This window comes from Equus caballus, chromosome 19, assembly GCF_041296265.1.
Source record: "Equus caballus isolate H_3958 breed thoroughbred chromosome 19, TB-T2T, whole genome shotgun sequence".
NCBI classification, from domain to species: domain Eukaryota; kingdom Metazoa; phylum Chordata; class Mammalia; order Perissodactyla; family Equidae; genus Equus; species Equus caballus.
The window spans coordinates 28,805,349-28,815,245 of record NC_091702.1 but is presented as its reverse complement, the minus strand read 5'-3'; the positions used below and the strand labels follow the sequence as shown (position 1 = coordinate 28,815,245).

The 9,897-nt window shown below is 39.5% G+C and overlaps 1 pseudogene; it reads left to right on the top strand.

Annotated features, from left to right (window-relative positions):
- The first annotated feature begins 6,889 nt into the window (after positions 1 to 6,889).
- LOC111769078 (large ribosomal subunit protein uL10 pseudogene) lies at positions 6,890 to 7,660 on the top strand (annotated as a pseudogene).
- The last annotated feature ends 2,237 nt before the right edge of the window (positions 7,661 to 9,897 follow it).

Here is a 9,897-nt window from a genome sequence, read left to right as displayed (position 1 = left end):
AGATTCATTCTATTCCTTGAAGACTTTAAAGATCTGAGCATGTCCATCCCTTGTAACAAATTATCCAACGTCTCTTAAAACAGAGCCCTGACATTTCCCACACCCTGGGGTCTAGGATAGCCACCTTGCCCCAGAGCTTTATGGCTCCGGGCATACAGTCCCAGACAACACGAGTGCTAACTTGATTGATCTATTTCACCAACGAGTACTACGGTCTGCTATTTTTTATCTTGAAATCTGAATGGAAATCTAGCTGCCTTCTATACAATTTTGAACTGAAAAGCAATTCCAAATACCACCCCCCACCACCACCAACTCCACATCCCTCAGGATATGCTGCTTGCAACGTATTCTCTGCTATGGAAAAGGTTAGAGTTCTTCTTTCGTAAGCAATGGACACTAGCTCTGATCAACATAAGCAAAAGGACAGGATGCCTTGGAAAAGTAAATTGTGACTCCCAGTACTGAAGGATGGGCTGAACTATCAGAAACTAAAGCACCAAGGATCACAGTAGCGGCCACTTATACATCTTCTTTCTAGATGCTGCCACCGGTTGATGCAACAGTAATTTCATTCCATCCATGTGTGTCTCTGTTCAAGATCCAGGCTTCTGGGAAAGAGTCTATTGGGTAGAGCCCCCGAATGTGCCCATGCCTCTGATTGGGGAGGGGCCCTTCTGCCAAAAAAGGATGCTGATCAGACAATAAATAAATAAATACTATACTCACCTTGCAACATTATTACAAGGATATAAAATGTTTGTAAAGCACTTAGCAGAGTTCCCTGGACCTGCTAACTATTTTTGTTATTTCTATCATTATCCACAAATCTGACCCCTTTCTTTCTTGCTAGGGGAGTGACAGCAGGTTACCGTGGGGAACTGCCTTCCTCCATACATATCTGTAACCAAATTGGTCTACTCAATACTCACTGATCATTTCATGAACATTCATGCTTTTATACTTTTGCTCAAGATGAACCCAAGCTGGAAGATTCTCCATCATTCATTCTTTTTTTCTAAATCCTGTTTGCCCCACATTTTTCAGAAAGTCCACCACATACATTTACTACCTCTGTCACTCATTAGATACTAAAATGTCTTTTTTAATCTTTTATTTATGCACTCTGTCTCCTTAACCAGATTGAAAGTCTCTTGAGGGCAGAGACAACCATAATACACCTTTGTATCCCCAAGCCTGAGTCATGCTTCTACATATAGAAGTTGCTAAAAAAAAATGTTTGGTATTTTTCACAGAAATAAATCAAACAATCCTAAAATTTGTAGAGAACCACAAAAGATGCCAAGGAGCCAAAGAAATCTTGAGAAAGAAGAACAAAGCTAGAGGCATCACATTCCCTGATTTCAAACTTTACTACAAAGCTATAGTAATTAAAACAGTATGATGTTGGCATAAAAACAGACACACAGGTCAATGGAACAGAATAGAGAGCCCAGAAATAAACTACCACATATACAGTCAAATAATATTTGACAAGGGAGCCAGAAACATTCAACGAGAAAAGGATAGTCCCTTCAATAAATAGTATTGGGGAAACTGGACAGCCACATGCCAAAGAATGAAACTGGAACACTATCTTACACCATACACAAAAAATCAACCCAAAATGAATTAAAGACTTGAACATAAGACCAGAAACCATAAAATTCCTGTAAGAAAACATAGGCAGTGCACTCCTTGATATCAGTCTTAGTGTTGATTTTTTGGATTTGACACCAAAAGCAAAGGCAACAAAAGCAAAAATAAACAAGTGGGACTACATCAAACTAAAAAGCTTCTACACAGCAAAGGGAAACATAAACAAAATGGAAAGACAACCTACTGAATGGGAGAAAATATTTGCAAATCACATATATGATAAGGGGTTAATATCCAAAATATGCAAAGAACACATACAACTCAATAGTAAAAAACTAACAATCCAATTAAAAAACAGGCAGAGGATCTGAACAGACATTTTTCCAAAGAAGATATACAATTGGCCAACAAGTATGTGAAAAGATGCTCAACATCACTAGTCATCAGGGAACGGCAAATCAAAACCACAGTTTGACATCACCTCACACCTGTTAGAATGGCTAGTATCAAAAAGACAAGAAATAAGTGTTGATGAGGCTCTGGAGAAAAGGGGACTCTTGTGCACTGTTGGAGGGATTGTAAATTGGCGCAGCTGTTATGGAAAACAGTGTGGAATTTCCTTAAAAAGTTAAAAATAGAGCTACCATATGATCTAGCAATTCCACTTCTGGGTATTTATCCAAAGGGAACAAAAGCACTAACTCAAAAAGATATCTGAACTCCCTTGTTCATTCTAGCATTATTTACCATAACCAAGACATGGAAGCAACCCAAATGTCCATCTATGGAAAAATGAATAAAGAAAAAAAATATATATATGTATACACACACACACACACACAGTGGAATATTATTTAATCATGAAAAAAGGAAACCTTGCCATTTGTGGCAACATGGATGGACCTTGAGAGCATTATGCTAAGTGAAATAAGTCAGATGGAGAAAGGCAAATAACATATGATCTCACTTATATGTGGGATCCAAAAGAAAAACCAAATGAACTCATGGATACAGAGAACAGATTGGTGGTTGCAGAGGTGGGGCGTCGGAGGTGGGTGAAATGAGTGAAGGTGGTCAAAAGGTACAAATTTCCAGTTATAAAATAAATAAATTTTGGGGACGTAATGTATGCATGGTGACTATAGTTAATAATACGGTATTCTATATTTGAAAGTTGCCAAGAGAGTAGATCTTAAAAGTTCTCATCACAAGAGAAAAAAAAATTGTAACTATTTTTGTGGTGATGGATGTTAACTAGAGTTATTGTGGTAGTCATTTTGCAATATATGCAAATATCAAATCCTTATGTTGTATGCCTGAAACTAATAGAATGTTATATGTCAGTTGTATCTCAATTAAAAAAAAAGGTTTTTAAGAGTGTTTATGGCTGTGAAAAGATTGCTAATTGATTTCCCATATCCATCTCCCCTTCTCCTCTAGAAAAAAAAAATTAGGTAATGTGACCAGTTGGAAAACTAAATTTTCCAACTTTGCATCTAGGTGCATCTAGTATGTTCTAGACATTAAGGTGTAAGCAGACAGTGTTATGCCTTTCTGATGCTTGGCATCTGGATCTAATGCCTGGAGTTCCAGCAGCCATCTGGACCATCACTTGATACTGAGGTTGGAATCCAGGTGTGGCAGAGCATAGAAATGCAAAGATAAGGGGTCCCTGATGATTTCTTAGAGCTGCATACTAATTGGCACTGGGATATCCACTTCTGGATGGTCTTCATAAAAGAAAAATAAATTTCTATCTCGTTTAAGTCAGCTTTTTTGAAAGACGTGGTCAGTGGGGGGTGCTCTGTTACAAGTAGCTGAATACAATTTCTAAACGATACTACTACCATTAGAAAATATAGATGAATTTTTAAAACTTTTTATCACTTAGTACTTAGTACCATGTAACTAGGTACTCTTCATTTTTAGCACTCATAAGAAGAGCTCTTAAAAGCTTTTATGACCTCATGACTTACATAATAGGCTGAATCATAACCCCCCAAAAGACATTCACATCCTCATTCCTGGAACCTGTGAATATTATCTTACATGGCAAGAAATGTCTGTGCTTGGCATGCGTGATTAAATTAAGGATCTTGAGATGGGGAGACTATCCTAGATTATCTGGTGGGCACTAAATGTAATCATAAATGCCCTTACAAGAGACAGGCAGAATGAGATTTGACATGCACAAAAGAAGAGGAAATGGCAGTGTGACCATATAGACAGAGATTGGGGTAATGTGGCCACAAGCCAAAGAACGCTGGCAGCCACCAGAAGCTGAAAGAGGCATAAATGAATCCTCTCCTGGAGCCCCTGGAGGAGGCATGGCCCTGCCAACACCTTGATTTCAGCTCAGTTGTACTGATTTCAGACTTGGTTTCCAGAACTGTGAAAGAATAAATTTTTGCCATTTTAAGCCATCAAGTTTGTGGTAATTTCTTACAGCAGCCATAGAAAACTAACACAATTTGAATTACCTTTCTTCTTCTCTTCTAATGAGGAACTATACTTTCTTCTATAAACCACCTGTTACCTTCTCAACTCCTACCTCTCAACATCTCTTACCTGACACATCAAAGATGCCCGAAATCTATTTGGTAAGCGTGTGAGTCCACGCATTTTCCCTTTGCCTACCTAAGATGCAATATTCCACAAACAATATACACAATTAGTCATCAACTGCCTGACACAGATAAAAACTAGCATACTAGGGGAATGCACAAAATAAATTTAAAGGGCAGACTGTTTTTGCAAGAATCGAGTACCTAGAAAGTTTGTCATTGAAAAGAATGCGACACTGCAGGTGGGTTGGAGCAGGCAAGGTCTTTGGGTGTCCTCCTTACAGGCAGTGGAGAGTCACTGGAAGCTGTTGAGCAGGAAAGTGACATATATGAAAGGGCCCTTTGAGGAAGGTGAGGCTGGTGGTAGTGTGTGGCATAGGCTGCATGGGGACGGCTGCCAGGAGAAAGAGCCTGCAGGGGGATATTGCAAGAGTATATGCAGCCAGAAATGACCAAACCAGGGAGAGGTCAGTGGAAATCACGTCTGTGAGGGAATTTGTAGGACAGGACATTGATTTGGGAGATGAAAGTCCGGTGTTCTACTCCTAGAACTATCCAGCTCTACTTCCTATTATATCATCTGAGAGAATTAATTAACTGCTCCACACTTTGGTCTCTTTATGTGTGAAATGTTAAGAAGATAAAAAAAAAAATACTTTCTATGGATGAAAAAATCACATAAGAGCTGCACTTTCCCTCTTTCTTCTCATTTTCATTGCCTCCTGTGTTTTTTTTTTCAAACTCAGACATCTCCTAAACCCTCCTGAAATGATAACATGACAAGAGACCGCACTAGGAGAAAACTCCAAAGTCTGTGAGGAAGTCAAGATGTGCTGATGGAACAGTGTCACTCATTCTCAGTTGTGTTGTGTTATTTCCAGTGTCACTTTGACAGCCCCATCAAATGGAAGTAGTTTGCAAGAACAGTTTAAATACATGAATATTTCTCAAGAAAAATTTGTCCTATGAAACTAAGACGAGAAAAAGAAGGTATAGGACAATAAAAGGAAGAGGAGGAGAAGGGAAAGGGACAGGAGAAGAGAGGGAGAAAAATAGAAGAGTGATAACTTATTGCGGTTCTACTATACCAGGGTCTACACTATCTCATTTAATCCCCACAACCCTAAAGGTAGGGCCTATTATTATCCCCATTTTACAGATGAGGAAATCAAGACTACACAAAGTCAAACAACACACCCAAGTTCACATAGCTGGGAGATGACAGAACTGGAATCCAAGGCCCTAATGCCTGCCCTCAAGAAGCTTATAGTTTTGTAAAAAGGCAAAAGGTAACTATGTGACACAAATGAAGAAACAACACAAGACAGCGTGGACTCAAGGTCCATGTGATATATTACATTACTTGTTCAAACATATTCATTCCTGTCCTGCCCTTCCCATGCTTACCCGTGGGCGGGGTATTATCTTCAAAGGCTGTTCCATCAATCTAGATTCCTAGAAGAAGACACATGGTACCAGCAGAACCGAGCAGATCCAAAGCTAACCTTCAGCCCTTAAAACCAAGACATAGTTTTTCAGTATTGTGAACCACGGCAGAAACTGGCTAATACAGACCTAAATGTGCAATACTGACACAGGCAGTCAGGATTCCTGCTAAACTTTGTTCCTTTTTCTGTTATTGCCCAGACAAAAGAAGTATCCCCTTGCTTCCTATCTTTGAAAAGTACAGCCAAAATTAATTCTTGGAACTGAACATTCATTACCTCAAATAGAAATGACCCTTAAATTTTTCTACCATAGTAGTTCTAACAACAGAAATAATATAAAAACATTGAGACAAAACAAAGTTACAAGGAATAAAGCACACAAATCATCCAAAATTCTTTCACTCAGAATTACCACTATTAATAATAGGTGAATATCACTCCAGATATCTCTCTCTATATGTCTGTAGATGAAAAGGTGGATGGATGGATGGCTAGTCAGAAATAATTTTATAAAAAGAGGAACACGTGATACTTGAAGAAAGTTTGGCTTTTCCACCTTGTAAGTGATCTGATTTTTCTGGCTAGAAATTTCCCTTACTTCCATTTTAATTTTTAGTGTTATCAACTGTAGTCATCATGTTACACATTAGATGTTCAGATTATAATTGAAAGCTTGTACTCTTTAACAACCTCTCCCTATTTCCTCCATTTTTAAGCTTAAAATGCAATCATTGAACCAAGACATGTCTTAGTGGCTGTTGTTCCATTTTTTCCTAGAACAGAGTAAGCCCTTTTAATCCTCAGATTAGGCTCTTCCTTTATTTCTTGGAAATTTCCATTCTTACATCTCCACTGAGGGATTTCAGTGCTTCTCCTACCTCAAATTGGACCGACGTAGCATTGTGCCAAAGGCGGGCTTCCCAAGAGGCTCGCTCCCTTCTTCAGGGAAGTGGGCTATTAGTGCCAGTGTCTCTGGGCTCTTCAACACCTCTCTGTATATTTCTACTGCAGCATGCCCCCTACCCATCCCTCCCTCTCCCTTCCCTCTTCCAAAACATTTGACCTCCAGTGGCTAGAAACGAAATGATACTCATGTCTAACTTCAGCTTTCTCTTTTTCCCTCCCTCTCTCTTTCTCCCCTCAGCCTCCTCCTCTCTTTCTCCTTCCTTCCCTTCATCCCTCCAAGAATCTAAAGTTTTGCTTTTCTTGCTTGTTTGGTCAGGACATCCCTCACCTTCAAGGCAGCATTAATCCCTCCCTTTCTCTAGAGTTGCAAGGATGACACGGTTCCAGGAGTACCAGATTTGTAATGTGGAACCTTTAAGAATCCACTTCCCTTCCCCAGGCATTCCTGTAAGTGTGATGTCGTCTTCAGATCTCCCATCCTCTTTAGGTCAATGCCAGTGTACTGATGTGACGTCCAGAGAAGACACAGCAGCCTGGAAATCCACCTTCTTAAAACTCATCTAACTTTGGGAAGATTATCCAAAATGTTTTACTAGGGGAACAGAAAATGTGGTCTCCAAGCGAACACAGTGGATCTATGCTTCCATCTAGGTCTAGAGAAAGGATCTAGTGCTGATGGGCAAGAACACAGTGAAATGCAAAACCATCGAAAGGCACCCAGAAAACAGTGCCACTCAGGAGAAACTCTGGCCTCATATCCAGGGTAAAGTAGACTTCATGTTTTCCACGAAGGACTCCTTGAAATTGGAGACATGCTGCTTGCCAAACAGGTGCCAGCTACTGCCTTTGTTGATGCCATAGCTCCATGCAAAGTCACACAGTCAGCCCAGAGCACTGGTCTGGATGTGGGAAGACTTCCGTCTTTCAGCCTTGGGCATCACCACCAAGGTCTTAGGGACACCACTGAGAGATGTGCCCCTGACTTAAACTGGAGACAAAGTGGACTACAGCAAAGCCATATTGCTGAACATGTTGAGAATCTTCACCTTCTCCTTCAGCTTGATCACCCAGCAGGTGTCTGACAAAGGCAGCATCTACCACCCAAAATGCTTGACATTCTTGCTTGCTATAGGGAACCCATAATGCTGTCAAAGTTTGTCTGTGGATTCGTATTCTGTTATGAATGGGTACAAGTGGGACCTGACTGTGCCTGTGGAGATCAATTCCATCTTTAAAATGCTTTTGGACTGGCAATGGTTGGCAGAGGCAAAGACAAAGGTAATAAAAAGCTCACAGTAAAAAAAATAGTTAAGCGTGCAAGAAAACAAGGCACAATGAGTGAGAACAGCGGAAACAACCAATACACGAAAACATATCTGCAAGATTTCAGATATTTAAATTCTGAAATACAGAATATAAAATAACTATGATTACCATGTTCAAAGAAATGAAAGGCAAATTTTTAAATACCTGCAGAGAACAGAAGACTACTTTCTGCAGAAATTTCTTTTGTTGGCATTAATCATCTTTTATTGCAATTCGATGAGGACATCAAACAATTTATAGAATCAAATTGCAACATCTGGAATGCTGAGCAAAGGTACAAGGTATGTGCTGAATGAGAAATGGTGTGTTGAGAATTACACTTTTCACAAGACCTTGGGGGTGCTGAAAGAAACTGTCACAAAATCCTACTGTCACGCTGACAAGAGACTTGAAGATTTTAAGACTGCCGGGCTTGGAAAAATTGACGGCCTCTTACGCCGCCAATGGGAGTGTGAATTGTATATTTCAAGAGGGAAATTTTGAAACATGCGACAAAAGCCTGAGAACATTCACTCTGGCCAAAATTTCCCTTCTGGGAGTTTATCTTAAAGAACCAACTAAGAATGCGTGGAAAGATTTAGTTATGAAATTATGAAATTAGAAACAATATAAATATTCGCAAATAGGGGATTGTTAAATTATATCCAAGGGAAAAGGGGAGAGCACTGGGCGCTCAAGCAGGTGCCAAATGAAAGTCACTTTACAACATACCGAGGCTTAGTCCTGTCACTTCCTCCCCAAGACTGGTGTACTTTTATTTATTTATTTTTAAGTCCTTTTGAAAATCTGGCATGACTTTTATTAGGTGTAACCTTAAGCTACTGACTTTAACCTTTCTGAGCCTCAGTTTTCTTATTTAAGTGATGAGGATAGTAAAATCTAACCTGAAGCATTATTGTGAAAAATAAATAGGATAAAATATACAAATTGCTTAATTAGTGCTTGGCTCTTATTGGACTCAATAAATGGTAGCTACTTTTAATCTATTAAAAAAGCAATATAGGGGCTGGCCCAGTGGCGCAGCAGTTAAGTGTGCACCTTCCACTTTGGCGGCCCAGAGTTTGCCGGTTCGGATCCTGGGTGTGGACATGGCACCGCTTGGCAAGCCATGCTGTGGTAGGCGTCCCACACATAAAGTAGAAGAAGATGGGCACGGATATTAGCTCAGGGCCAGTCTTCCTCAGCAAAAAGAGGAGGACTGGCAGCAGTTAGCTCAGGGCTAATCTTCCTAAAAAAAAAAAAAGCGATATAAAACACAACAAAATAACATCACAGAATGTTGGGTATATGAGAGGGAAAATAATTCCTCTACCTTAAGTCAAATATTTTATCTTATTTGTTTCACTTTTAGATTTTGTTCACATTTGCAATTATGGTGTGCATGTACTTATGTTTTATACATTACTTATTTATTATTTCAAATTTGAAAGTAATTTCAAAGTTGCATAATAAAAATAGTTCAAGGAACATCCACATACTATTTACCCAGATTATCTATAAACCTTTTACTTCATTTGTTTGTTATTTGCTCTCGCTCCTGTGTGTGTATGTGTGTGTGTGTATAATATGCATACATATACATCCACACACAGATAGATATATACATATACCATATATATACTTATTGTATTAGTATTAATGTTAGTACATATTGTATTAGTCTACTAGGGCCACCATAACACAGTATACACCTGGGTAGCTTAACCAACAGAAATTTATTTCCTCCCAGTTCTGGAGGCCAGAAGTCCAAGATGGAGGTGCCAGCAGGGTTGTTATCTTCTGAGGCCTCTCTCCTTGGCTTGTGGGTGGCCATCTTCTCCCTGTGTCTTCACATGGTCTTCCCTCTGTACAAGTCTGGTCCTAATCACTCCTTCTTAAAAGACCAGTCATATTGAATTGGGGCCCCCTCAGTGCCTCATTTTAGGTTAGTCACCTCTTTAAAGACCCTGTCTCTAAATGCAGTCATATTCTGAGGTACTGGGGGTTAGGACTTAAATATGTGAATTTTGGAGTGACACAATTCCACCCATAACACACATGTATACATACGGATA